The sequence below is a fragment of the Staurois parvus genome, unplaced genomic scaffold (genome assembly GCF_062004578.1).
Source record: "Staurois parvus isolate SC_StPar_1 unplaced genomic scaffold, SC_StPar_1.0 ptg000409l, whole genome shotgun sequence".
NCBI classification, from domain to species: domain Eukaryota; kingdom Metazoa; phylum Chordata; class Amphibia; order Anura; family Ranidae; genus Staurois; species Staurois parvus.
Window position 1 is genome coordinate 2,864,541 of NW_028318205.1, and position 27,077 is coordinate 2,891,617.

General features: G+C 40.0%; 1 long non-coding RNA gene across 2 annotated transcripts in view; it reads left to right on the top strand.

Annotated features, from left to right (window-relative positions):
• Positions 1-27,077, top strand: part of LOC149455043 (uncharacterized) — a 63,695-nt gene that overhangs the window by 10,451 nt on the left and 26,167 nt on the right. The window contains exons 2-3 of one of the 2 annotated variants that reach the window (XR_016314119.1): positions 2,192-2,368; positions 7,395-12,107. This is a non-coding gene — a long non-coding RNA (uncharacterized LOC149455043). Of the gene's footprint in view, positions 1-2,191; positions 2,369-7,394; positions 12,108-27,077 lie in introns of those variants that run through there. The other variant, XR_016314120.1, reaches the window with a different exon arrangement.

Here is a 27,077-nt window from a genome sequence, read left to right on the forward strand (position 1 = left end):
GGAACCTTTCTCTATTAATTTTCCCTGACAGACGTGTAACCTGTCCCTGCCTTGTCCACTCGCAAAATTGCACGCCAAGCCCAAGAGACAGGATCTTAAAGTGACAATAAAGTTTGTTTTTTTTAATTAAAATAACAAACATGTTATACTTAAGTGCCCTGTCAATGGTTTTGCACATAGCAGCCCCGATCTTCCTCTTTTTGGGTAACCCGCCCATGCTCCTGGCTCCTCCTCTTCAGTGGGTGTTCCCATAGAAAGCCTCTTTCCATGTAAAGAGACTTTTGATGGAGGCACCCATGTGGGCTTGCTCCCAAGCCACCCTATCTGCTTCCATTGACCCCCACACTCCCTCAGCACAGCATTTGATTGACAGCAGCGGGAGCCAATGGCTCCCACTGCTATCAATCTGCCCAGGGAGGAGGGAGACAGCGGCCATAGCTGTGCACAACTCTGGATCAGATTGGGCTCAGGTAAGAATAAGGGGGGGCTGCGGGGGTCCTGCAGCACAGAAGGTTTTTCACCTTTATAATCAAAAGTTGTGAGCTGCTGGAACGCTTATTATGTGCTAAACCAAAAGATATATATTTTTCCAAATATATATGTTCCCAATATGTGGATCGCCTGAACTTAACACATACTCATACAAATGTGCTAAATTAATTATAAGTGCCAAAATGTGCCGCAGATATACATAAATAGATATACAAGTGCTCAAATAACATCTAGTCCAGTCCTCTTATAAATCTCAAACAAAAATATCCATATACAATTCTTCAAAATTCTTCTGTTCCCTCTTAATAGTGCTTTATCCTTTAAAACCATTTATTGAAAACAAGTATTTCACTCACATGATCAATGAACAGAAAACGCCGTGTAAAACAATTGTAGCCTCCTGAATCATTTGGCCCTGATGAAGCCACATGACCGTTGGCGTAAGGCATAGGGACATTTTGGCACTTATAAAAAAGGTTTTTCACCTTAATGCATATAATTCATTAATGTTAAAAACCTTAAGGCTTTAGAAGCACTTTAAACAGACTCTGCATGACCCAAGATGGCCACCAGAGTCACATGGGGTGGCAGTATCCAACCAGATTCCCCAGTGAACCAGGAAACCATAGAGGAATATGTTCCTCTTGACGTCCTCTCCCTCTGCAGTGCCACTGTAGTTGAGCACCATCTGCACTGAAGGAAAGTGATTGCACCTGCCTACACACTGGTTGCTCTATGTTCTGCAATAGGAGTCTCCTGCATCTGTGCTGATGTAAAAGACCCCTCTGCAGCACAAACACAGAGTAATTTTCCTGCCAGGGCTGCAGACTGGGCTACATGATGATAGAACCATATGCAGTATGCAAGATGTACACAGCAGTGAGATGTAGCAAAGGTAGGTGGGCACGGCGGAACGTGTCAGAGGATGTGGCCGGAGTGATGGCTGAGGACATCTTACCATACAATTCCATGAGCGGTCTGAGTGGTGTCCACATTCTTGCAGGACTTTAATGACTGGAGCCATTTGAGGACACCTCTCCCCCTTTTATTCTGGAGAGGTGACTTCTCTGGACCCCAGCTTGGAGTGGAGGCAGCACGCCATGTACACAAGCTAAAGGTAGGGAACAATTGCAAAATTTAGGGCACAATATGGAGACAAACCAATACAAAGAATGAGGTGGAATGGTGGAATACAGGAACGTTTTTCAGTGTTGTGACCCCTTTCTCAAGGACATCCCATCTGTGGTGAGGGGTGGGTGTGATATATTTGAGAGTGCAGAGTGGGACAGGAAGAAGCAACACAAAAACCCAATCAGTTCATGTGCTGACAAGGAGGATACAGAGGACAGAGAGGTGAGCTTATCACTGTGCCGCTTCTCCTTCACTGTTCAGTCAGAGGTAGGGGGTGGGGTCCACGACAGCCAGAGATCAAAGGAAATGGATTATTGATGCTGGCTGTGTTTAAACCCAAAAAAAAACGAGGACATACAGGGGCAGAAAAGAAATACTGTGTGAGACAGTTCTAGATTGAAGGTGTGTGTTTTTTTAATCTTTTATTGATTTATTATTATTTTTTGGCTGAAATTCTACTTTAAGCACATGCATTGTTAGTATTGAATAAGGATAACACTTACAGGCATGTATTACCTCTCAGAACAGTACTTACCTTGACAATTATTTAACCTGCTTTTCTCTCTAGGAGAGTGCTATCTTTGCTCAAGTATCATCAAGAGCAGGTCTGGGCAAAATGTGGACCCCAGGGCCACATCTGACGTTTGGCAGTCCCTATACAGCCCTATCAGCTGCTCCACTGTCAGCATGATTCTCTGAGCCTGACAACTTCTGAAGATCAAGGACTGCATGTTAATATTAAGAGGTACAACTTTTTTTGAACAAATATAATGTTGCTGTATATTGTGACATGTCAGACATTAATTAAAGGATTCCCCTTCCAGGAAAAAAATCTAAATGCAGATATTTTTGCAGAAAAAAAATCTATTATTATTTCCTACAGACATGTCCTCCAGCTTTCCTGCCTTTACCTCTATACAGGCTTTCTGTTAGAAAGCTGTAGGATGTGTCAGTGGACTACAAGGGCATTCGTCAGCGTCCTCGCAGTCCATTGAAAACTACAAGACCATCTGTCACGGTGGCAGAAATGACTTGTAGTTTCTTCATTCACAGATCCCAGGACATTAATGACACAGCTGTGTGGGCAGAGCTCCACACAGCCACACCAATTTTGAATATCACAGCAGCTGAGGGGTTGCTGGAACATGGTACACCCTAAATACGTAACAAAGGTGAACCTAGCATTTAATGCAGCTGTGTAAAAGTTACTGATAGGTCCACTTTAGAGTGAAGAATCACTAAAATCTACATTCAAAAGAGAAGTGGGGACTTTCAAGAAAACAAATAATCATACTCACCAGTCCAATGCTGCATCTGTCCCTTGTCTCCTTTAAAATCGAGAACTTGTATTCATTGAACAGAGAGCCAGTGACTGTTAATCATCATCTCTCTGCTCTGCCCCTCCAGTGAGCACAGGGCTGTGAAGGGGGTAAGAGTGTTGTGAATCTGGGCAGATCCTGACATTATTGTCACTAATCGTGCAGAGTTCAGACCAGCTCTGTGATGTTAGCCTACAGAGGGCTTTAGACCACTGTCTTCTGATTCTGGGTCACAGGAGTGCAAAACAAAATGCAATCCTGTTACCCACAGGGGAAGTATACAGTAGATGAAATAGCATTGGCCATACCGCTCCTCTAACATTAGCATACTACAAAATTAGATATTAATCAAATGAATAGAATAAATCCCATGTCTTAAAACACTGCCATGACAACTGCAAATTCCCAGCAGTTCAGTGGGTCAAACAACTACCCAGCCACATATAGTGGTTCTTCTCACCAGTTCATGTCCTGTAGAGATATACTGTGTGTAGCAAGGGTAGTGGGTTTTTATACTTTCAGAAATTGATGTTATCTTGTTTTGACAAGATCACTTTAATGTTTCTTTAAGTGTAAATACCAAATGGCTTAGATCACATAGTATCCAGGTGCCATGATCAATGTGGGTGTTTTATGTCCATGAAGACAATTCTTGGACCATCTTTTGATATATAGCTTCTTTTTGATAACAATGTATATTATTGTGGGGCATTGTTAAGTAAAATACATATACTGTATACAATGCAGTTTGTATACACGTTTTTAAATACAATGACCATCTACAATAAGGTGGTCTATCTATCTATGTGCCCACACTCTGCCCCCTTGCCCCAACCACCCACAGCTGACACAAAAAACACCCCACACATCCACAACCACTCAAGTGCCTCCCAGCAAGTAAATGGCCATGCATTTACAGAGAACCTTCCATGCCAACTATGGGCCAGGGGAGGGGAATGGGCTCACCAGAGCATGTAGGGCAGTATGTCCATCTACGTCATGGATTAGCAGTGGGGGAGGGGTGCAGTTCAGCATCTTCACCTGGGCACTGGGTAAGTCTGTCAACTGGTTGACTGGTTAAAAAAGACTGTATTGTCAATCGCATATTCTTGGCTGTGATATTCTTATGAACACACTAGGGAATAGAGATGGGTATTACCAGTGAGTATTAGTGTATTGGCAAGCCCCCATCCCAAGCAATACAACAGCAGGCTAGGACTATGACAAAAGGCATTTTGTTTCTTATTCCAGAGAACAACATTTTCTGTGCAAATAATAGCCAGTTAATGAAATGGTCTATTCACTGAATAGGCTATTGACAGTAAATTTAGATAACACTCAGCTGCTTGGAAAATAACATAATGAAAATTTGCAGTATAGACCACTGTTCATGTGCACCTGTACACAGTGAATCAAATGCCAAGTCTTTCATAAGAGAGAGGAGATTGTCCTGTGTGTGTGCAGCAATGGTCTTACAGATACTTCTGGAAGGCCTGAAGCACTCATAAGTTAATAGGTTTTATTTGGGGAGGATTACTACACTTTACATTGCAGGTTTTTTTTTTTAGAATTTCCTTATATAAGCCAGGTTTTTTTTTTACCAGACCTTCTGAGGTTTAGTGATCTTTCATTAAAAAAGAATTCCAAGTATGGATATTTTTACATAGTTATATGGATTCAGCTTGGACCAATGTACAGTACCTACAGTGGGGATCGAAAGTTTGGGCACCCCAGCTAAAAATTTGTATTAATGTGCATAAAGAAGCCAAGGAAAGATGGAAAAATCTCCAAAAGGCATCAAATTACAGATTAGACATTCTTATAATATGTCAACAAAAGTTAGATTTTATTTCCATCATTTACACTTTCAAAATAACAGAAAACAAAAAAATGGCGTCTGCAAAAGTTTGGGCACCCTGCAGAATTTATAGCATGCACTGCCCCCTTTGCAAAGCTGAGACCTGCCAGCGTCATGGATTGTTCTCAATCATTGTCTGGGAAGACCAGGTTATGTCAATCTCAAAGGTTTTAAATGCCCAGACTCATCTGACCTTGCCCCAACAATCAGCACCATGGGTTCTTCTAAGCAGTTGTCTAGAAAACTGAAACTGAAAATAGTTGACACTCACAAAACTGGAGAAGGCTATAAGAAGATACCAAAGCGTTTTCAGATGTCAATATCCTCTGTTCGGAATGTAATTAAGAAATGGCAGTCATCAGGAACAGTGGAAGTTAAAGCAAGATCTGGAAGACCAAGAAAAATATCAGACAGAACAGCTCGCAGGATAGTGAGAAAAACAATTCAAAACCCACGTTTGACTGCACGATCCCTCCAGAAAGATCTGGCAGACACTGGAGTTGTGGTACACTATTCCACTATAAAGAGATACTTGTACAAATATGGTCTTCATGGAAGAGTCATCAGAAGAAAACCTCTTCTATGTCCTCACCACAAAAATCATCGTTTGAACTTTGCAAATGAACATATAGACAAGCCTGATGCATTTTGGAAACAAGTTCTGTGGACCGATGAGGTTAAAATTGAACTTTTTGGCCGGAATGAGCAAAGGTACGTTTGGAGAAGAAGGGGCACAGAATTTAATGAAAAGAACCTCTGTCCAACTGTTAAGCATGGGGTTGGATCAATCATGCTTTGGGGTTGTGTTGCAGCCAGTGGCGCAGAGAACATCTCACGAGTAGAAGGAAAAATGGATTCAATAAAATTTCAGCAAATTTTGGATGTTAACTTGATGCCATCTGTGAAAAAGCTGAAGTTAAAGAGAGGATGGCTTCTACAAATGGATAATGATCCTAAACACACCTCGAAATCCACGGGGGATTACATTAAGAGGCGTAAACTGAAGGTTTTGCCATGGCCTTCACAATCTCCTGACCTCAACATAATTGAAAATCTATGGATAGACCTTAAAAGAGCAGTGCGTGACAGACAGGCCAGAAATCTCAAAGAACTGGAAGATTTTTGTAAGGAAGAATGGGCAAAGATACCTCAAACAAGAATTGAAAGACTCTTGGCTGGCTACAAAAAGCGTTTACAAGCTGTGATACTTGCCAAAGGGGGCAGTACAAGATATTAACTCTGCAGGGTGCCCAAACTTTTGCAGACGCCATTTTTTTGTTTTCTGTTATTTTGAAAGTGTAAATGATGGAAATAAAATCTAACTTTTGTTGACATATTATAAGAATGTCTAATCTGTAATTTGATGCCTTTTGGAGATTTTTCCATCTTTCCTTGGCTTCTTTATGCACATTAATACAAATTTTTAGCTGGGGTGCCCAAACTTTTGATCCCCACTGTATGTATATGCCATACCTGTGGGATCCCTAGAAGCTGAAAATCACTGTATTAGGCATCCCTAATATGTGATCTCCACTAGCTTACGGGCTGAGCGGCTGCCCTGCTGCATTGTGAACACTTGATGTTGTCTGCTGGGAATGGGCGCCATTCAGAGAATACTTGTGCTTGCTCAATGAATGCAAAGCATTCTATGATGGAATGAGGTGGACAACATGACATCCTCTCCATCTTGTCCAATCAGAGAACATTTTGCATTTATTAAGAAAATGATTGAGTGCCTGATCTCCTGTGTTCAGAATGCAGCAGGGCAGGTACTCTGCACAGGACCTGGAAGCAAGTGGAGATCATTGGAGCAGCAGTGTCTACTTCAGTGATTTACAGTTTTTAGAGGGATTGCCAAAGGTATGGTATATATATAATTACTGTATATTGGTCCAAGCTTGAACAATGTAACTATGTACATGAAGACCAAGTACAGTATATACAAGCATCTGTGTCAACACACATTTCTAGGGCATGGTCCATCATTATTATTATTATTATTATACAGTATTTATAAAGCGCCAATAGTTCACTCAGCGCTGTACATTACAAAGGGGGACAGAACATGTGACAGAACAATACCAATACAATGCAAAACATGAGGGGATCGAGGGCCCTGCTCTTTCGAGCTTACAATCTAGGAATGGAGGAAAACCATCTAGGAAGATGACCCAGAACAGTTATGTGTGTTGTGTAGCAGGGGAGCACATCCACTCTTTAACCAATTATTGCCCAGCCCTGAATACAATTGCAAACTGATTCATAGCAATATACAGAGAGATAAATGCACTACATAAGATATAGAATCCATAGTTCAGAGAGCATAGAGAAAATTAGAGGTTTGAACCTAAATGAGAGTTGTCCCAGAATCCAGCATCCACCTTGGGGAATGCAAGTAGTCCATCTATCTACAAGTCTTCCAGCTTCTTACAGTTTTCCTTCCCAAGGAGAAGCTAACAATATTGGCTCTTTGCCTATATACTGGTCTGTACTGTAGCACCCATGGGGAAAACCAGTAATCCCTCTCCCTGTGTCTAACTAACTAGCCAGCTCTCCACCTTCCTAATATAACTTGGGTGTTCCTTTCCTTGCAGGGGCAGGCCCACACTTAACCCATGTGGCTCCTAACCTGAATCTTACTATCAAGCTATGGAGATCCCTAATGGCCAGCCAGATGTCTTACATACATGCCTTATCCTATGTGTGCAGCTAGCACTGGAGCTAGTACATACAGAAAGAAAGTGCTTGAATGAGGCTGAAGAAGATCAGCAGTGCTTAGATGACAAAAAAAGTGATTTATGCAAACAATGGCAATTGATTCAGATACACAGTGCTTTAGCAAGCTAAATTTCACCAATTTAGGGTTTAAGTCTACTTTAAGACAGATACTACTCAACACAGTTTTAACTAGAAGGTCTACAACAGAATTGTATTCCTCCTTGGCAAATAAGGAGTTACAGTCCATTTAGCTTTCTTCCTATTTACCGGGTTGAAGCACGGGCAGTAATATCCGCAGACAACAATACAGGATAGCATTCCAACACAGTTCTGTCAAGGTATCTCAACCTCAGTGTCTTGACATTAAGTGCCTAAGTATTAGTCTGGCTCCAGTGAAGCATTTATATTCTTTCCACTGAGCTCATGCATGTCTCTTACAATGAAGACTGCAATCCCCAGTCTGTCTGTAGAGAAAAAGAAAATACAGTCTAATGAATGGATGAAAAATAAATGAGCAATACCTCAAATTGGCCTCTCCAGATCCCATACCTACTAATTTCATAATATGATGCACAGCCCATTCTGATAACACATCATTAAGATGTTTAAAAGGAAGGCAAGATTTGTATTTTGCTTTGTGTTCTACGGTAAATTCTCCTATGCTTTAGGTTGTATCCATGTGTAATATGAGGATAAATCAAAACACATTATAAATAAGTAACAGTGCTTGCTGGCTTAAAGGGATTCTCCATGCAGAATATAAAAAATTTTATAAATCAAAGGCTAAGAGTTAATCTTTGTAAGCGTTTTGTGTGGCTTTGTTAGTTGTATCTCCTAAATAAGTGCCTGAAAGGGCTGCCTTTAGTCACTCCTTGCTTGAACAGCACTTGTCTCTTGTCAGTCCTGCTATCATTAATGGAAAGCAGTAACAGGAAAGGGGAAGGGCAGGAGGGGTTTGCACAATGGGTGTTGGGGATCTATAGCAGATAAATGAGTGGCAGGGAGATCAGCCAAATATGCAATAAGGATAGAACTTAAGCTGGCTATACACAAATTGAAATTTGACCAGTTCAGCAGGGACTGGCTGAATTTCGACCATCCTTGCTTTACAGAAGTTGATTGTTTGATTGGCTTCTGTTGAAGGGACATGCTAGAAAACGTTTGCTAATTAGTGGTCTTAGATGCTGATGAGTGTATTCTAGCAGCAGCAGGTCCCTCTGTCGGAAAACAATGTCCCTGAAGAGATGGGTTTTCAGAGATCACCTTAAAACAGACAAATTAGGAGATTAGTGGAGAAATTGTTGTAGGGAGTTATAGAGGACAGTAAGAATTCTGGAGAAGTCCTGAAGGTGAGCATGGGAGAAAGTGACGAGGGAGCTAGAGAGCAGGAGGTCTTGGAAAATGTGAAGAGGATAGTGTGAGTGATATTTTGAGATGAGGTTGGTCATGTAGCTTGGGAAAGAGTTGTGGGAAGTTTCATATCTTTTTGTTAGTTCATTTGAATTTTACCAGTGTCTCATGACCCCCTAAATGAATAGAAAGGTCATAAATCACATGGGATAATGTCCCTGGCTCCCTTCAAGGCAAGCAACTTGATAGTAGATCATATTCAGGGATTCTCAAAGATGTTCAATCACTTCCACAGAGAGCGCAAAATAATCTCCAGTGCTCGTTTCACAGGACACTTCTGAAAGCAGATATCCATGTGCTTTTCTCTCAAAGAGAACATAAAAGGAGAACCATGCTCCACATAGTGTAAATAAGCCACCACTCTTTTAATAAAAATAGGACTGCACTCACATTTGAAAAGACAGTGCTGTACAAACCAAACTCAGCATAAGGGACACTTCCTGTATAAGATGATGTCACGTGTGGCTCTTCCCTGACACATTTTGTCAAATGTAACATTCTCAAAGGACACTACTTTATTTACTGGTTTGCTGGATAAAAATGTTTGTAAGGGAAAAGTTGTGTCATCTTGTTCCTTTGGTAACTCTGCCAAGTTTTCAATCAAATAGTCACCTTTCACCCAGGATTCACATTTTTTAGATAGAAGCATGCGGAAATCTTGAGTGAAAGATGTGTGAATCATATGAAAACATTAATATTTTAAGTTTTTAAATAGGACCTTTTTGTACAGTGTGACCCTACAGTGGCAGTGGTGAAAATGTGTGTAAATCACAACTTTAGATGCAGTGAATTACACATCACATGGAATATGGTAAAATAGCAACATACAGTATGTGTGTTTACCTAAAGTCCCGTCTTATCTAAGGTGTATCTTTAGCACAAGAAACACTCTATCCAAAAGGAAAATCTTGTTTCAAAGAATTACAATGGTCACTGAATATCTACAAAATAGTTATTTTTCTGTAAAACCAATCCAAGATTCTTTCAATGCCCCCTACGAAATAGGGCTGCTTACCCTGAAGCTTGAAACTCTCTACTCTGAGGCTACAATTATTTCTCTAGAGAGTTCAATTCTGCCTTTTGAAACATGTTGACCTGTGTATGAGGATGCCTAAACACCTCCTGACCCATTCTCTGTACATGAAATGTGACTCCAGTTTTTGCTGGAGAAAAGAAAATGTGAATCTTTACTCCTTTGTCATTTCAGCAGCCACTGTACATACTCTTGCTGTCTGGAATAAAATTTAATGTCAGTATGATGGGAATTTAATATAAAGGAAGATTACTGGTAAACAGATACAGAATAGGTTCCATATATAACATTTTTTCCTAGTGAATACATACTATCCTCTGATTTTAATTTCAGCATTTGAGTTCCAAAGTTTGCACACTTGCTATAGAAATAATGAAGGGGTACCACCCTGCTGCTGTATTATAAATGAATGTTGCATTATAGAAGATGCATCAGTAGAGAGGTATACAGTATACTGCATCTTGTCACTGGAGTTCCTATGGCATATAAGAAGCCATTGGGTGATGCAACCTAACAGACACTAAGATCAAATAACTCAAATATTAGTTATGGGTACGTAATGAGTCAGTGTCCAACAGAGTGAGGAATGAAAACATCTTGCCACTGAAGTCACCATGTCAAATAAGAAGCCATTGGATAATGCAACCTAACTGACTCCACTCAAGACCGAAATGTTTCAAATGATAGTTATGTGCACTAAATGAGTCAGTGACAAACAGGTGATCTGTGGGATGGGTACCCACTAGCCATCACTGCAAATGTCTATTTCTCCCTTGTAAAGGATTTTAGATGTGTTTTCTTTTTTTACACTTAACATGAAAAGTATTTTTTAAAATGAAAATGATAAGAAAATAGGTATGTGACTGCTTTCTTTTATAGCATCTCGCACAGGAACCACCTACATGTGGATTCAGCAGCAGCGAGGAGTCATTTCTGTCCACCTACACTTTTATTACAGCTACTCATATTGTAAGACTTCATTTTATTAATTTGTTAAAACATGTTCAGTAACACAAGGACACAAATAATATATGCCTTGGTAAACATCACCTACCTGCCATAAGCCTATTTCTGCCAACCTCTAAGTAGCCAAAGCAGAGCTCCTGGCAAAATAGAAAGTTTCATCATAAATATCCAATATCTAAGGAAAAATCATTATTTGGAAGTTCATTTTCCTTTTATTTTTAATCATGTATTACAGAATTAGAAAATTAGAGTATCAGACAACTGATTTTTTTTGCAGATACTGAACATCAAGCTAGACATTATATCTAAAGTAGTTACACCCATTCACCTAGAAATTATGTTCAGCCATTTACAGGCTTCAGACTTACTCTCACCTCCAGTCAGTGAATGTGTTACGTTTATCCCACAGGCTACTGACACTACTGCAGCTAACAAAACAAAAGGAACATAACTTGTCTTAAAGGATGCTCAGTGATAATTTTACTCTGATTATAATTTTATGATTTTTCAATAATCCAATACAAAATGTATCAGAGCAAGTTAAAATATGACATGGCCAATATGCACCATTCCACAGTGATGGAATCTATTGCACAGGGTAGTAGCCCCGTAATCTGTTTAGTACATCTTGCTACAGTTACTTCCCCTCTTCTAGACAACTGACTCAGTGACACTTGAGTGGCAGTGGGAGGATACTTAAAGGGATCTCATCACAGGAAAAATATGGCGCTATGATGGACAATATAACTTCACTGACTACATGTTTGATCCAGGTCAGTGAATCAGAGTATAGTGAAGTCACAGATAGCCTGCCAGTTAGTCTTTTCAAAAGATGGCTAGCAATGACAATCCTCGTAATTCTGTAATGACAGGTTTCCTGCACCAATTTCTTTTGAAAACATTTCCATTGTGTGTGTTGACAGCAGTTGCAGTGTTAGTAGGGTGCTAGTTCCAGTACTATAGGTGATATTTGGAGATCTGTCAAGTGGAAGGGGAGAGGAGAGGAGATTCCCTTGATGTTGATGTTCCCTTCCCAGCATTTCAGTAACTAGAATAATTGGTTAATGATTAGATATCCTTAAATTGTTACTGCACAATTTACAGTGAATGTTAACTATTCCTTACTGTCCTTATATGTTATCCATTCTTCCAAGATTAAATAAAATCCATTATTCTGGTCTTTAAAGTGTGTATGTCAATTCTTGGAGAGTCATACCAAAATCAATTCTCGAAAACCAATCTTTCATTGAAGTGATTCCTGTTGCCAAACCTGAGGAATCTTACTCTTCTTCCTTTCGAGGGATTATTACATAGTTACATAGTTAGTCTGGCTGAAAAAAACAAAAGTCCATCCAGTTCAACCATTAAAAAAAAAAAGTTATAATCCTATACCCACATTGATCCAAAGGAAGGCAAAGAAAAACAACAAAGCATGAGTCAATTTGCTCCTGCAGGGGAAAAAATTCTTTCCTGTTCCCCCAAGAGGAACTTGGATAATCCCTGGATCAACTTTACCTATAAATGTTAGTATTCAGTTATATTCTGTGTATCCAAGAAAGAATCCAGGCCTTTTTTAAAGCAATCCACTGAGTTGGCCAGAACCAACTCTTGAGGTAGTCTATTCCACATTTTGAGTTCCTCTAATCTTTCCTCATAGATGATCTCCTCGATGCCTCTTATCAGTTTGGTTGCCCTTCTCTGTACTTTTTCCAGTTCCCCAATGTTCTTTTTGTGAATTGGTGCCCAAAACTGAACTGCATATTCCAGATGAGGTCTTACTAATGATTTGTACAGGGGTAAAATGATATCTCTATCTCTGGAGTCAATACCTCTTTTAATACACGACTCTTATTAGGGTAGATGTAAATGTTAGGGTAGAAGTAAAGCTTGTAATCTGAGACCAGTATTGTTTAATGTTTGGCTATCAAGTGCAATTAGAAGCATAAAAGCGATGTGGAGCGCCAACATTGGACTAAATTGTATTATGTGTAATGGTTGTTGTGTCCTCAAGATGCTCAGAAGCAGAAAGTTATAGGTGAGCTCTGGTTTACACTACAATGTCAAAAATGTGTGTGGCAGTATTTCTTCAAAATAAAAAGACTCCTCCAGAATAAATCTCACTGGCTGGCTAGAATAATGGGAATTCAAGAAATAGAAGACCTTACTATGTTAATGAAGGAACAGAGTGAGAAATATTGGAAGATTTGGACCCCTTACATTTTCTATAAAGACCAGTCCCCTCTGGTTTCACAGTGGAAATGTGAATGGCCCTAGATCTCTGTGTTGACATTTGGAACCTCTGGTGGGTGGTCAGGCAAGGAGGAGATTTCACTCCCCTTCCTATGCCCAGGTACCTCCCCCTCTCCTTCTCCCCTCGATCGTTGATTACCTTTTCATTTACTCCCCCCCTTTTTTTTCTTCTTTACCCACTTCCCTGTTTTTGCATTCTCTAAAAGTATCTGCCTCTATTTTTTGTAAAAATGTGGGAAAATTATGGGAACAGATGTTAAGAAGTATTCTACAAAGAATGGTTTTCTCTAGTCCAGATTTCTGCATCTGTGTAATTGTACTGTACGGAGGTGATATGTTCTCATCTTTTGGACCTTGCACTATGTTTATTACATTTCTGATTCTGTAACCTCTTGGAGACATGGCACTGTTGCTATCCAAAAAAAAGAATTAAATTTTTTTTTTTTAAAAAGGCTGACATAATTAAAGAATAATTCACATTTTATTGAAACAAATGATATATTCATATTCTATATGCACATTGTACTATCAGTCTGTAGAGTTGGAATATACAGTAATATACTGTATTACTATTATATAAACCTTGAAAAGAGATAGAACAAATGCTAGCAAGTAAAAAGATAAGGTGTGATATAACAGTTTGTCATATATAATATACAGTTGTGTTCAAAATAATAGCAGTGTGTTGAAAAAAGTGAATAAAGCTCAAAATCCTTCTAATAGCTTTTATTTCCATACACACAGATGCATTGGGAACACTACACATTCTATTCCAAATCAAAACATGAAGAAAAATATATCAAATTTGTGTCGTTCCTCTAACAAAATTGAAGAAAAGTGAATATTAGACTGTTCAACAAAATAGCAGTGTTTGTATTCTTCTTTACAAACTCAAACATTCACTATATAAACTGAAAAACGTTTGAAGATTTTGCTTTCCTTTGAATCACTTAATTAATATTTAGTTGTATAAGCACTGTTTCTGAGAACTGCTGTACATCTGTGTTGCATGGAGTCAATTAACTTCTGGCACCTGTGAACAGGTATTCCAGCCCAGGATGATTGGATTACATTCCACAGTTTTTCTCTATTTCTTGGTTTTTGCCTCAGAAACTGCATTTTTGATGTCACCCCACAAGTTTTCTATTGGATTAAGATCCGGGGATTGGGCTGGCCACTCCATAACATCAATCTTGTTGGTCTGGAACCAAGATGTTGCACGTTTACTGGTGTGTTTGGGGTCGTTGTCTTGTTGGAACACCCATTTCAAGGGCATTTCCTCTTCAGCATAAGGCAGCATGACCTCTTCAAGTATTCTGATGTATTCAAACTGATCCATGATCCCTGGTATACGATAAATAGGCCCAACACCGTAGTATGAGAAACATCCCCATATCATGATGCTTGCGCAACCATGCTTCACTGTCTTCACAGTGTACTGTGGCTTGAATTCAGTGTTTGGGGGTCGTCTGACAAACTGTCTCCGGCCACTAGACCCAAAAAGAACAATCTTACTTTCATCAGTCCACAAAATGTTGCGCAATTTCTCTTTAGGCCAGTCAATGTGCTCTTTGGCAAATTGTAACCTCTTCAGCTCGTCTTTTTTTCAACAGTGGGACTTTGCGGGGGCTTCTTGCAAATAGCTTGGCTTCACATAGGCGACTTCTAATTGTAACAGTACTCACAGGGAACTTTACACCTTCTTTGATCTTCCTGGAGCTGATTGCTGGCTGAGTCCTTGCCATTTTGGCTATTCTTCTATCCATTTGAATGGTAGTTTTTCGCTTTCTTCCATGTCTTTCAGGTTTTGGTTGCCATTTTAAAGCATTTGCGATCATTTTAGCTGAGCAGCCTATCATTTTCTGCACTTCTTTATATGTTTTTCCCTCTCCAATCAACTTTTTAATCAAGGTACGCTGTTCTTCTTAACAATGTCTGGAACGACCCATTTTCCTCAGAATTTCAGAGAGAAATGCACTGTAACCAGCATGTACAACATTTGCTGCCTTCCTTCCTTAAATAAGGGCAATAATTGCCACCTGTTTTTCATAGAATGAATGACCTCACTAATAGAACTCCACACTGCTATTATTTTGAACATGCCCCATTCAATTAGTGATTCAATTACACAGAATCAGCAGCATGCATGTCATGACTGTTGGGTCTGTTGCATTTCTATTACTCTACTACACTTGCTAGTAAATTATTTGCCATGTAGAAATATAATTTCTACCAAAAACAGTGATTGATCAGGTTAGTGATGTCTGACTGCTATTATTTTGAACACAACTGTAAATCCTAAAGTCTAGTGACATTAAACAGACTACTACTTTGTTGGTCATTAGCTGACAGAGCAAGACCATACCATCAGGGCCAGTGAAAAGATTTTTGTCTACACAGGTGAAGGTGCATTCAGCCTCGCCCTGTAGAAAGATTTTCCAGCTTGCAGAACAGCGATCTAAAAGTGAGCAGACTGTAGAAGGATTGTCAATGGGTTCAGGTACCTCCTCAGTTAAACCTTTTCAAAGCATTTGCTGTAGCAATTCTGACTTTTAAGTATATCTGTATTGCTCATTGCCATGCCAGACAGGAATATAGCAGAGTTTAAAACATACTAGCTGTTTTCAAATAGCCATTACATCATTTAGAGATTTATCTGAACATTTTTAAATATTGTTCCATTCCAACAACCATCATTTTGATAGACATCAGACATGATATGTATTTTGGGTATAGCTCCTGCAGAAGGAGTAATGTGCATCTTCAGCTTTCTGCACATCATAATATAGGAATGTTTGGCATCTAACTGATTGTTATTTTCTTATACATTCAGGTAGATGCTTGTCATGAATGTCATTTTATTATAACCAGGATTATCAATTATGTGTAGAATGTGGTATCTGGGAAAGTATGAGAGGAAAATTTCAGGTTAAGTAGAACCAGACTTCAAATGTGTAGTGTTTCTAAATTATGACCAATTACAACCAGGATAAGAACATGTTGAAGGCTCTGCTAGAGGTTTTATGACATGGTAATTTTATGATGGGACCTAATTAGAAATCATTCCAACCTGATCTGCTTGATTCAACAAGATCTCTCTGGAGCTTAGGTGGGGGAGATATTGTGTCAATGCAATCTGATCATGTTGTCACTGGTTTGCAAATTTTGGAAAAGTGAGGGTGGCACTGCATACAACACAACTTCCCCATTCAGTTATGGGTGCATGATGGATTAACAATCAAGGGTTGCCAGAGGGTTCTATAAATAAACATTTATTCTGCAAATTATTTTAATAGAAAGTACCAAGATAGGAAACACTGCCAAACTTGCAGTGCTGTTTTCTGTTGCCTTGTGCTAAATAGTTATTGGTAACTGTGCAGACATTTGCAGCCTTTGTCATCTTGCTTTTGTCTCCTGTATGCTACTATTTTGACTGATTCAGGCTAAATAGTGACCTTAAGCTCACCACTGACTATATTGTAAATGTCCCATTTCCACAAATATGGCAATAAAGGTCCCAGGCACATTCATCTCAGGGAGTGGTTTTTGTCTATGGATGTTCTCAATGATGGATGCAAATTAAGGTTTGTGTAGATTGCATTGCTATTGAAATAAGAAAGGGTAAGTGGGTGGAGTGAGAACAGGATAACTGTATATTCATCTGAAAAACACAGTCTCTGGTCTTCTGTGTGTCTTTCTTATGTTTTGGGTCCCTTTCTCTCTCAGGGCTATACTGGCTGGACACTAAATCTTCAAAAGTGACTCCCTGACAACTGGAACTCTAGTGGTATCTCAAGGCAAGACAGCATGGAAATGCTCCTGGGTTGCCTTCCTACTCAGTCACCCAATACCTCTGTATGGGGGACAACTGCAGCCTGTGTCATCTAGGTCCAAAGTAGAACTCTATGACAACCATTATCTTTAAGAGATCCTCCCAGGAAGGGAGATCCTTGCAACACTCCAGGTTCCTAGGCCCCAAGTCCTAGGATAAGATAGGTCTTCCATTTACACCCTTGGAGGGCAGAAGACCAGGAGGGAAGACCGTGTGCCAGAAAGTGCCTCACATATTTAATAAAATTCCCAGCATGAACCAACAGACCCCTAAGCTTGTTTACAGACCAGATATTAACCAATTCAATACCAAGCATTTTCACTCCCCTTCCTGCCAATCCAATTTTTTTTAGTGTTTAATATTGTGATTAGCTGTGATTGGCCACAGCTAATCACATGGTACAGATGGGTTGTAATTGTCCCTGTCTGTACCATGTGACCACTGTGACCAATCACAGAAATCAAGGCCATAGTACACAATGAATGGCATAAATGGACTCTAACCAATGTGTACAATTGTAATGTGATCTGCTGTGATTGGGCAGTCCCAGTCCATACAGCAACATCTGGCATTTAACCCCTAAAGCACATTCACACCTGGAGTCTTAAGCAAGGGTCCTACTCACAATGTCTGAAGACAGCGGTCGCCCACCACCATCCATGTAACATTCTCCTGTATTAAAAAGGATCCTTCTTTAGATCTTTTTGCATAAAGTGATGACCTCCAGCAAGTATCTTTCTACACACATTGCATCTCAGAGGCAGAAGCCACAGGACAAGAACACGCTGAGCAAACCTCTCAAACATTAATCTTTTTCCTCAGCCACCTTCTGGGTGGCCTCCTACTCTATTCTCTTGAAGTTTCTTCCAAAGACAGGCATGAGTAATCAACCACTAAGCTTAGGAAAACTTGAACAGACCACTGCACTAAGTACAGCAGAGCCAAAAACTAAATCTAGCCTAACTAGGGCAGGGTGCTACATCAAGGATACTTCCCTTTCCACACAGCAAAAAAAAAAAACAGCCATTGTCTATGTGTTGGCCTTAATATGGTAGTGCTGGTGGTGGGAAGGGGGTAGTGCAGTAGAGTGGTGATGGACCACATATTCTTGAGCAGTTTCACATTAAGGAGACTATATCTGATTCTCTATGAGAAGCGAGCAAGGGCTCCCACAGAGCAGGAAGGCAGCATGGGAGCAAAGATTGACCATTACAAGACACTGACACTTAGCAATTAAATGGTACATAGCAGTATCAAGAGTTCCTTATGCTATGCAACTTCTTGTCATAGACTTGAATTATGTAAATAAAAAGATTCAAAATCAATTACTTACACTGCTGATTACTTTTCCATGGCAGGATAAATTTATAAAGTAAAAGCTGATTTCTACATTTCTTTGTCTGTCTCACAATGCTGCTCAACTTGTAACAAATCAGCTTTATCAATATGTAAAACAAAATGTGATTGCATTTGTGGATATGTGAGCTCGTGATACTTGATATTGTTCATAGGTTTGATTTTATCATCCAGTGAACATCCAACTGCTGTTTGAGATAATTGAGTGAAATAAAATGTCACATTTCTCAAGGCCTAAGTGACATTTACATAGGAAGGACTGCCCCTCTCATTCAGTTCCTATCACTAATTATTTTTAGCAGGAGATGCAATTTGGCTGGATGACTGTGTAAGCCTCGTAGTAATGGAAGATCAATCTTCATGTCTATGAAAAAGGGTCATAAGAATGATCAACAATAATGAGATAATGCTCTTCAAATGTTATTTATGAAGTTCTTGTTATTTACAGATAGTACCCTCCTTCCATGGCTGAGCTGAGCATGTGCTATTCCCTGTGTGGTTTCATAATCAGAATGTATTTGTTATGTTTGCTATGAAGTACATTTGTAAGTGTAGCGAACAGCATTTCTGTGCAAACCAGAAAGTGTAAAGCGGTATTAAATCCAAAAGCAAACATTTATTATGTTGCAGCTTATTAATGGTTACATTCGTTTCTTTAGACTTTCTTTATTTTCACCTAGTGATCCAGCTAGTAAGCCTGCTGTTTTTCAACAGAACAAGCTCTCTTCCCAATGTATCAGTTTACGGGCACAAGACTAATCATTTAACACTTACAGGAATGCTTACAATGATCAGTTTTTTTGTATTTATTTACGTAAAACCTTTATCGTAAAAGGAAAAAAAAAACTTTCTGTAACTGCTTATAAGGTGTTAGCTGGAGTTTGGCTTCCATTTGTTAGTGTATTTAAATCTGCTAGTGCGCCTAACACTCCCCTCCCTCCATATTAACAATGCTGTTGTCCAAAGTTATCTCTATGCTCCTTAATTCAGAGTGGAGGCACTCTAATACAGAAGGTGTGTTACTGGCTTGATCACCAGGTAAAAACAGAGAAAGAAACCTAATAAAGCTACCACATCTAATGCTTGTTAAACTGCAATATATTACATTTCATTTTTGGGTTTAATACTGCTTTAAAGTGAAATAAAAGCCTAAGTCTAACTATTCTTAAAAATCCCCCCCCTCCTATCCTGCATAACCTGTATAAAAAAACGTGTGTACCTAACGTTTTTAAGCTGCTCTGGTCAGAAAGCACTCAACAATGGCTGGGAATTCTGGGAGCTGAGGCTGCACCCATAAGCTCCCATGGCCCAGCTGTTGTTGGCACTCCCTCCTCTCCCCTGCAGCAGCTGCTCACTGAAACCAGGGAGCCAGAACAGTGGGATCACATGACCAGACCAGAGTGAATTAAAGATAGGTAAATACACACATCTTTTTTTTTTAGTTAGTTTTGGTTAGTGTAGGGAATGACCCCTGATGGGTTGTGTGTTTTTTTTTCATTCTGTCTGTCCTATCAGTTAAATTTGTTTTCACTTCCTTCCAAAAAAAACACAGCAATGAAGTAGGAAGAGATCTCTTCAAAGTGAGGGGATATCTTCTGGAAGATGTTCCCTCACCTCCTGTTTCTGTTGCAACTCAAACATTTGGATAATGTCATTAGGACAGCAACAAAAACCTAACATTGTAAATTAACCCTCTGCAAACTGCTATACACCCATACATATTTCTGGCAAACCTTTGCATACAAATTTCTTTAGGGTTCTTTGGTCCCCATATATTGCAATGCATGTTTAAAGTGGTTGTAAAAGCTCAAGGTTTATTATCTTCATACATTCTATGCATAAAGGTAAAAAAACCTTCTGTATGCAGCATCCCAGCCCCCCTAACATTCACCTAAGTCACCTCTCGATCCAGCAATGTGCACTGGAGTTTTCCTCTCCTCATTGGCTGAGACAGCAGAGGGAGCCATTGACTCCCGCTGCTGTCAATCACAGCCAGAGAGCCAATGAGAAAAGAGAGGGGGTAGGGCGAAACCACAGCTCTGTGTGTGAATGGACACACGGAGCAGCGGCTGGGGAGTGTGCATGCTCGGGTGCCCCCATAGCAAGTATTCTTGCTGTAGGGGCAACCGACAGGAGGGAAGGGCCAGGAGCACCAGCGGGGGACCCGAGAAGAGGAGGATCTGGGCTTCTCTGTGCAAATCCACTGCACACAACAGTTAAGTACAGACATTTTTTTTTTTATTCAAGTCTGTAGAATCACTTTAAAGCTGGGCAACCCCATCAAGGTCTCGCCAGTCTCTAATCTACTGTGCAAAATGACAAATATTTACTTGCTCACAGCATATTTTAATGGAAATGTAGTGCCAGTATGGGGAAGAAAGACACAGTTAGGGGAGAGCTACAGACTCAGGTCTGGTCTCTGACCTGCACTATGCAATAGAAATGGAAAATGTCTGTGCTTAACTTCAAATAGCTTACATATATAGAACATATGAGGTGTTATAGGGGTGTGACTACATGTGACCTTACATATTTCTAGGAATCGTTTGCATATATTGCAATACATATTCAAGCTTTCTAGCTGCATCAAAGTGATCCATCTATGACTAGTCCCTGCTCTACTGCAAAAATGCCAAATATGTCCATTAAAGTATTCTATAAGCAAGGAAGTGTGAAGCTCCACCAGCACTCTTTTAAGGGAGTGGGAATCACACAGTTGGATATTTCAAGCCCCAGCCCCACAACAGCTATTTTCTGTCTCCTGCCAGGAGATTTGACTGGTGAATGGAGAGCAGAATATGAGTGAGAAGAGAACTGTCATTGATCACCGCTGCTGCTGGAAGCCTGCCCCCCACAGGGAAGAACTAAGTGGGTGCAGGGATTGCTGGGGAGTGTAGCACGCAGAAAGGCACAGCCCTAGCCCTAGCCCAGAGAGGGGTTAGAGGGCTACATATTCCTGAGTGTCAAGAGGACAGGAGGAGACAGACTTTATGAATTGAGAGCCAGAATTTATGGGGATCTAAAGAGAATTACAGAGAGGACTGTGAGCTGGAGACAGGCAATAAGAGCCACAAGGTGTTGTTGCAGAGAGAGAGGACACAAGCTGATGCTCATTACAGACTGCTGTTGCAGAGAGAGGGGTGAACTTTTACTGCAGGAGGACAGTGAGTGCTAAGCGTCTATGCTGGGAGACTCTCTGCAAACTTGGACTGAAAGACAACCACCACTGCTGTGACCCTGTGCTGTGATGCCTCTGTGGGCCTAGGGACCTGCGTACCAAGTGTTGAAATTGGTGAGAGAATGGTTTGAGCTGTACGATACAGAGACTGTGTCTGATCTTGTTCTATTGCGTCCACAGCTATCCCTCACGTTTGAGTGGAGGAACACCTGGAATTGTTGTGAAAAGCCAGCTCGAAAGGGATACCTTTTGCTAGCCATTGCCTGGGACCCAGGGACAAATTGCAGTGGTGAGAGGCCTCTTTGCCATTAACTTTCACTGTTGTTGATTTAGTAAGGCTGTGTTGGGCCTTTTTGTATTACATGGACCCCTTTCCTTTGAGATTACCCTTACCTGTTGGTAATTAAAAAACACTTTAATTTACTGTAAAGTGCTACATCCAAGGACTATGGGTCCCAATGCCAGAAGAACTAGGTTCAATACTACTGGCCAGTAGGGTAGAAAGGGAATTTGGTATCTTTTGGTAAAGTTGACCACCCATATAATAATTTTCTATACGTACAGATTCATTACATTTCTGTGTGGTATTCTACTGCTGTTCCTATTTTAACCATTTTTTCCTTCCAGGGCATTTCTTATTAAAGCCCTTCTGTAAGCCACAAGGTGTATCAGTAAGACCGGGGGTCACTTTTGTGGGGTAATCACTAGAGCAGGACAGAAGAACCTTATCAATGCAGCAGCTCCTTCAGGGGTGAGTGTTATAAGTATTTGAAATTTTGCACAATAGAGTACAATTGGCTAGAGAGGGATCACTTTAACACAGATGTCAGCTTGAACATGTATTGCAATATACTGTAAAGGAAACACTCAAGTAGTGTAGCGAGCAACCCCTAAACTGAGAAAATTCTAACTAGGGAGTACAACACCACCATGACAGTACAGACGTCTATAATGTAGTCGCTCTTATTCCACTAGCCAGCTCAATGGGGCTCAACTGTTACATTGGAGCATTCATGTTACTATCCCTTTAAAAATTGATACAGACACTGACTCTGTTTTGCACGTATAGAGTAAGTGAGCGCTAAAAAACACTATAGCCTCTGTACACCAAAAGGTACCAAACAACCTCCAAAAAAACTAAATATACAAATGGGTGCAGCGCTAAAAAGAAAACATCATAAACAATACATATAAACATAAGTAGATAATAAAGTGCTCAATCAGTATTCTCCTCAGCGTGTTCAGTAACCACTGAGACTGTGCATAACACACAATAGTGCATATATTAAAGTGCAAAAACCTATAGTCCCGTGTCACTGTGCCATGACTATTCAACGATGAGTGTAAAATATATATACAGTTGCAAGAAAAAGTATGTGAACCCCTTGAGATTACGTGGAGCTTTGCATGAATTGGGCATAAAATGTGCTCTGAACGTCATCTAAGTCACAACAATAGAAGAACACAGTCTGCTGAACATAATACTACACAAACATTAGATGTTGCCATGGTTTAATTGCACATAACATGTAAACATTCACAGTGCAGGGAGGAAAAAGTATGTGAACCTTTGGACTTAATAACTGGTTGACCCTCCTTTGGCAGCAATAACCTCAACCAAACATTTCCTGTAGTTGCAGATCAGACCTGCACAACGATCTGGAGTAATTTTGGACCACTCCTCTTCACAAAACTGTTTCAGTGTAGCAATATTCTTGGCATGTCTGGTGTGAATCGCTCTCTTAAGGTCATGCCACAGCATTTCAATTGGGTTGAGGTCAGGACTCTGACTGGGCCACTCCAGAAGGCGTATTCTGTGCTGTTACAGCCATTGTTTTGTTGAATTACGTGTATGCTTTGGGTCATTGTCCTGTTGCATCACCCATCCTCTGCGGAGCTTCAGTTGGCGGACAGATGGTCGTACGTTTTCCTGCAAAATGTCTTGATAAACTCTGGAATTAATTTTCCCATCAATGACAACAATCCGTCCAGGCCCTGAGGCAGCAAAGCAGCCCCAAACCATGATGCTCCCTCCGCTATGTTTTACAGTGGGAATGAGGTTTTGATGTTGGTGTGCTGTGCCTTTTTTTCTCCACACATAGTGTTGTGTGTTCTTCCCAAACAACTCAATCTTGGTTTCATCTGTCCACAGTATATTTTGCCAGTAGTGCTGTGGAACATCCAGGTGCTCTTTTGCAAACTTCAAACGTGCTGCAATATTCTTTTTGGACAGCAATGGCTTCCTCCGTGGTGTCCTCCCATGTACTCCTTTCTTGTTTAATGTTTTCCTTATTGTAGATGTGTCAACAAAAATGTTAGCATGTGCCAGAGATTTCTGTAGGTCTTTAGCTGACACTCTGGGATTCTTCTTTACCTCATGCAGCATTCTGCGCTGTGCTCTTGCAGTCATTTTTACAGGACGACCACGCCTAGGGAGAGTAGCAACAGTGCTAAACTTTCTCCATTTGTAGACAGTCTGTCTTACCATGGACACATGAACATCAAGGCTTTTGGAGATACTTTTGTAACCCTTTCCAGCTTCATGCAAGTCAACAATTCTTGATTCTTGGTCTTCTGAGAGCTCTTTGCTGCGAGGCATGGTTCACATCAGACAGTGCTTCTTGAAACCAGTAAACCCAAAACAGGTGTGTGTTTTTTAAGGGCAGGACAGCTGTCAGCAACACATCCAATATCATCACACTGATTGGAGTCAAGGTTGCCTCACTCCTGGCTCCAATTAGCTCTGGGAGAAGTCATTAAGCTAGGGCCTCACATACTTTTTCCTCCCTGCACTGTGAATGTTTACATGTTATGTGCAATTAAACCATGGCAACATCTAATGTTTGTGTAGTATTATGTTCATCAGACTGTGTTTTTCTATTGTTGTGACTTAGATGACGTTCAGAGCACATTTTATGCCCAATTCATGCAAAACTCCACGTAATCCCAAGGGGTTCACATACTTTTTCTTGCAACTGTATATCGTGTCCACAATATCCCAGTGGGTTAGGTGCATAAATTATCTCAACGAACCCAGTATTAAGATGACAGGGGATAATGTATCCAAATTGGCAAAAGACTGCGCACTCACCAGATGCGCAGACAATATGCGCATGTAATAGATTAACCCACTTAAGGTTAACCGGGATTCCCTCTGGTGTGTGGTCTGGTCTGCTGCCACTCTCTGTTCATTCAGCTAATCGGCATGGCTCTAAACTTCTTATGCGTGGCTCTGTGGGTAGCGGGAAGCTCACACAGAGCCCCAAGAAAAGAGGAGGCCGAATAGCGTAATACTGTTTCCAATATTGAATTTTATTATATCCAGCAGAAATATAAGACAAAAAACACAGCTACTGACCAGATTGTAGATTCACGATTGCCGCCAGGGCCCACGTGGTGTCGGCGGACGTAATGCCACTGCACTGTAGCTCCTCCTTGACGCGTTTCGTGCAAACCGCACGTATTCATAGGGGGTGCGCTCCCTATGAGTACGTGCGGTTTGCACGAAACACAAAGTCCTAGCAGTTTACATCCTATGTGCCTTCCTATTGGGTAGAGGACAGGCCCAGTATTGACTGTACACAGCTCTGCAGTGGAATTCTCCTTCTATAACTGTACCTGTGTAAAAGTATCATCTGCTGCCAGACACTGAAACCCTTTCCTGTTAGTTCTGCACACTGGGCTACAAATACACCTAAAGTTGTCTGCCTGGGGTATCTAATCTACCAAAGGGATTCCAACAAAATTACATTGCAAAGATACATACCCTTACTTGCTCCTTATCACTACACACTGAACTGATAGACATAATATACTTATTTTATGTAACACTGACATATTTCACAGTGGTTTACCACATATATGAAAACCATTTACATCAGCCAGGGGTGCCTTGAGATTTCTTCAGGGGTGCCTAGGCAAAATGTGTAGAGATTGCCCAAAACATGTATACAAGCCAACGGGTGGAACAAGCCTGCCTTTTAGTTACACAAAGCCACAGGTTTTACTACATCCTTCTAGCTGCCGAAGTCCTGACAACCAATGATGTCATCACTTGATAAGGAACATGTCAGTTGCGTGCACAGCATCTTGATTTGCCCCTCCCCTGCCCCTCTCTATCAGTGCTGGGGTCACATTAGCTCAGTGATAGAGAAAAACTGAGTGAGAAGGGAAACAGTGAAATTCTAGTCAGTTCCAGTGTGCAAAAGTGTATTTGCTTTGGAAGAATAAATCACCTCTAATGTTGGGTGTCCTACATGTGTGGATGTTGCTGTGTGATATAAAACTATTAGAATAGTTTTTCACATTTTAGAATGGGGTGCCCTTTTAATATTATGGACAGTCTAGAGGTCCCCCATTTTAGAATGGGGTGCCTCAAGACTGTCCATAATTTTAAAGGGTGCCTCGGGACTGTCCATAATTTTAAAGGGTGCCTTGACTGAAAAAAGGTTAAGAAACACTGATTTACATCAAACACATCCCCACGGGAGCATATCTTAGACTTAATTAAAAAGGTCAAAAACCCAAACACACACTGCAGTCATTATATAAAGACTCTTACTGCCATATTATGACATTTTTTACATTGTGGGAAGATACTAGAGGTTTACCAATGGTTTACTTTGTAATATATTCTTTTATAGAGATGTGTATGACAAGAAAATTTATTTTGTTTTGGATTTGTTTGTTAGGTTAATCAATTTGTTTCATCATATTTTTTGTGTTAGAATGATTTATTTTCAGAATTCTTTTCAAATATTCAGTTTGGTTTTCTATATTCGTTGTTTTGAAATTCAAATTTCAAAATTTAAATTTCAGAAGACAGCTATATTTGTTCTAATCTATTCTATTTTTTTTTTCTACTCTTTTCTGTTCTACTCATTTCCTATTCTATTCGTATATTTTCTATTCTATTCTTTTCTATTCTAGTCTTTTATTTTCTATTCTATTCTGTTTTAATTTATTACGTTCTTTTCCATTCTGTTTCCATTTTGAATTTGAATTAATTTTAGAATTAAAATTCATTTTTGAATTTGAATTCAGATTCATTTAAATTCTGTGGTATTGGGAATTGAAAATTCAGATACATCCAATCACTGAATAATGAACATTTTGTCCGAATTTCAATTCGGAATGAATGTCTATTCGTTTACAATTTTTAATTTATCTGTTTCAAGGGGAGGAAAGAACAGAACAAGCATGAGGCAGTTAACAAGCAAAAATTGTTATGATTGTCTTGAACACAGGACTGGATTTGTGGTACTGCTTGTTTGGTCAAATTATAATGTAGAATTTTTTTGATAAATATATTTCTATTATCACCAAAGTGAAACTATGCAAAAAGCTGAAATTAAGGGCATCTGAAAAAGAAAGAAGAATGAAAAAGAAGAGAAGAAGGCAAAATGTAAAGAAATTTGGGTGGTTAAGGACTAGCAGGTTTCATTACCTAAATATAATCCAAAGGGTACCAGAAATGGGCTCAAAGAGATGTCATAAGTGTTTGTATACCCAAAACTTTTTGTTTCAGTTTTGAG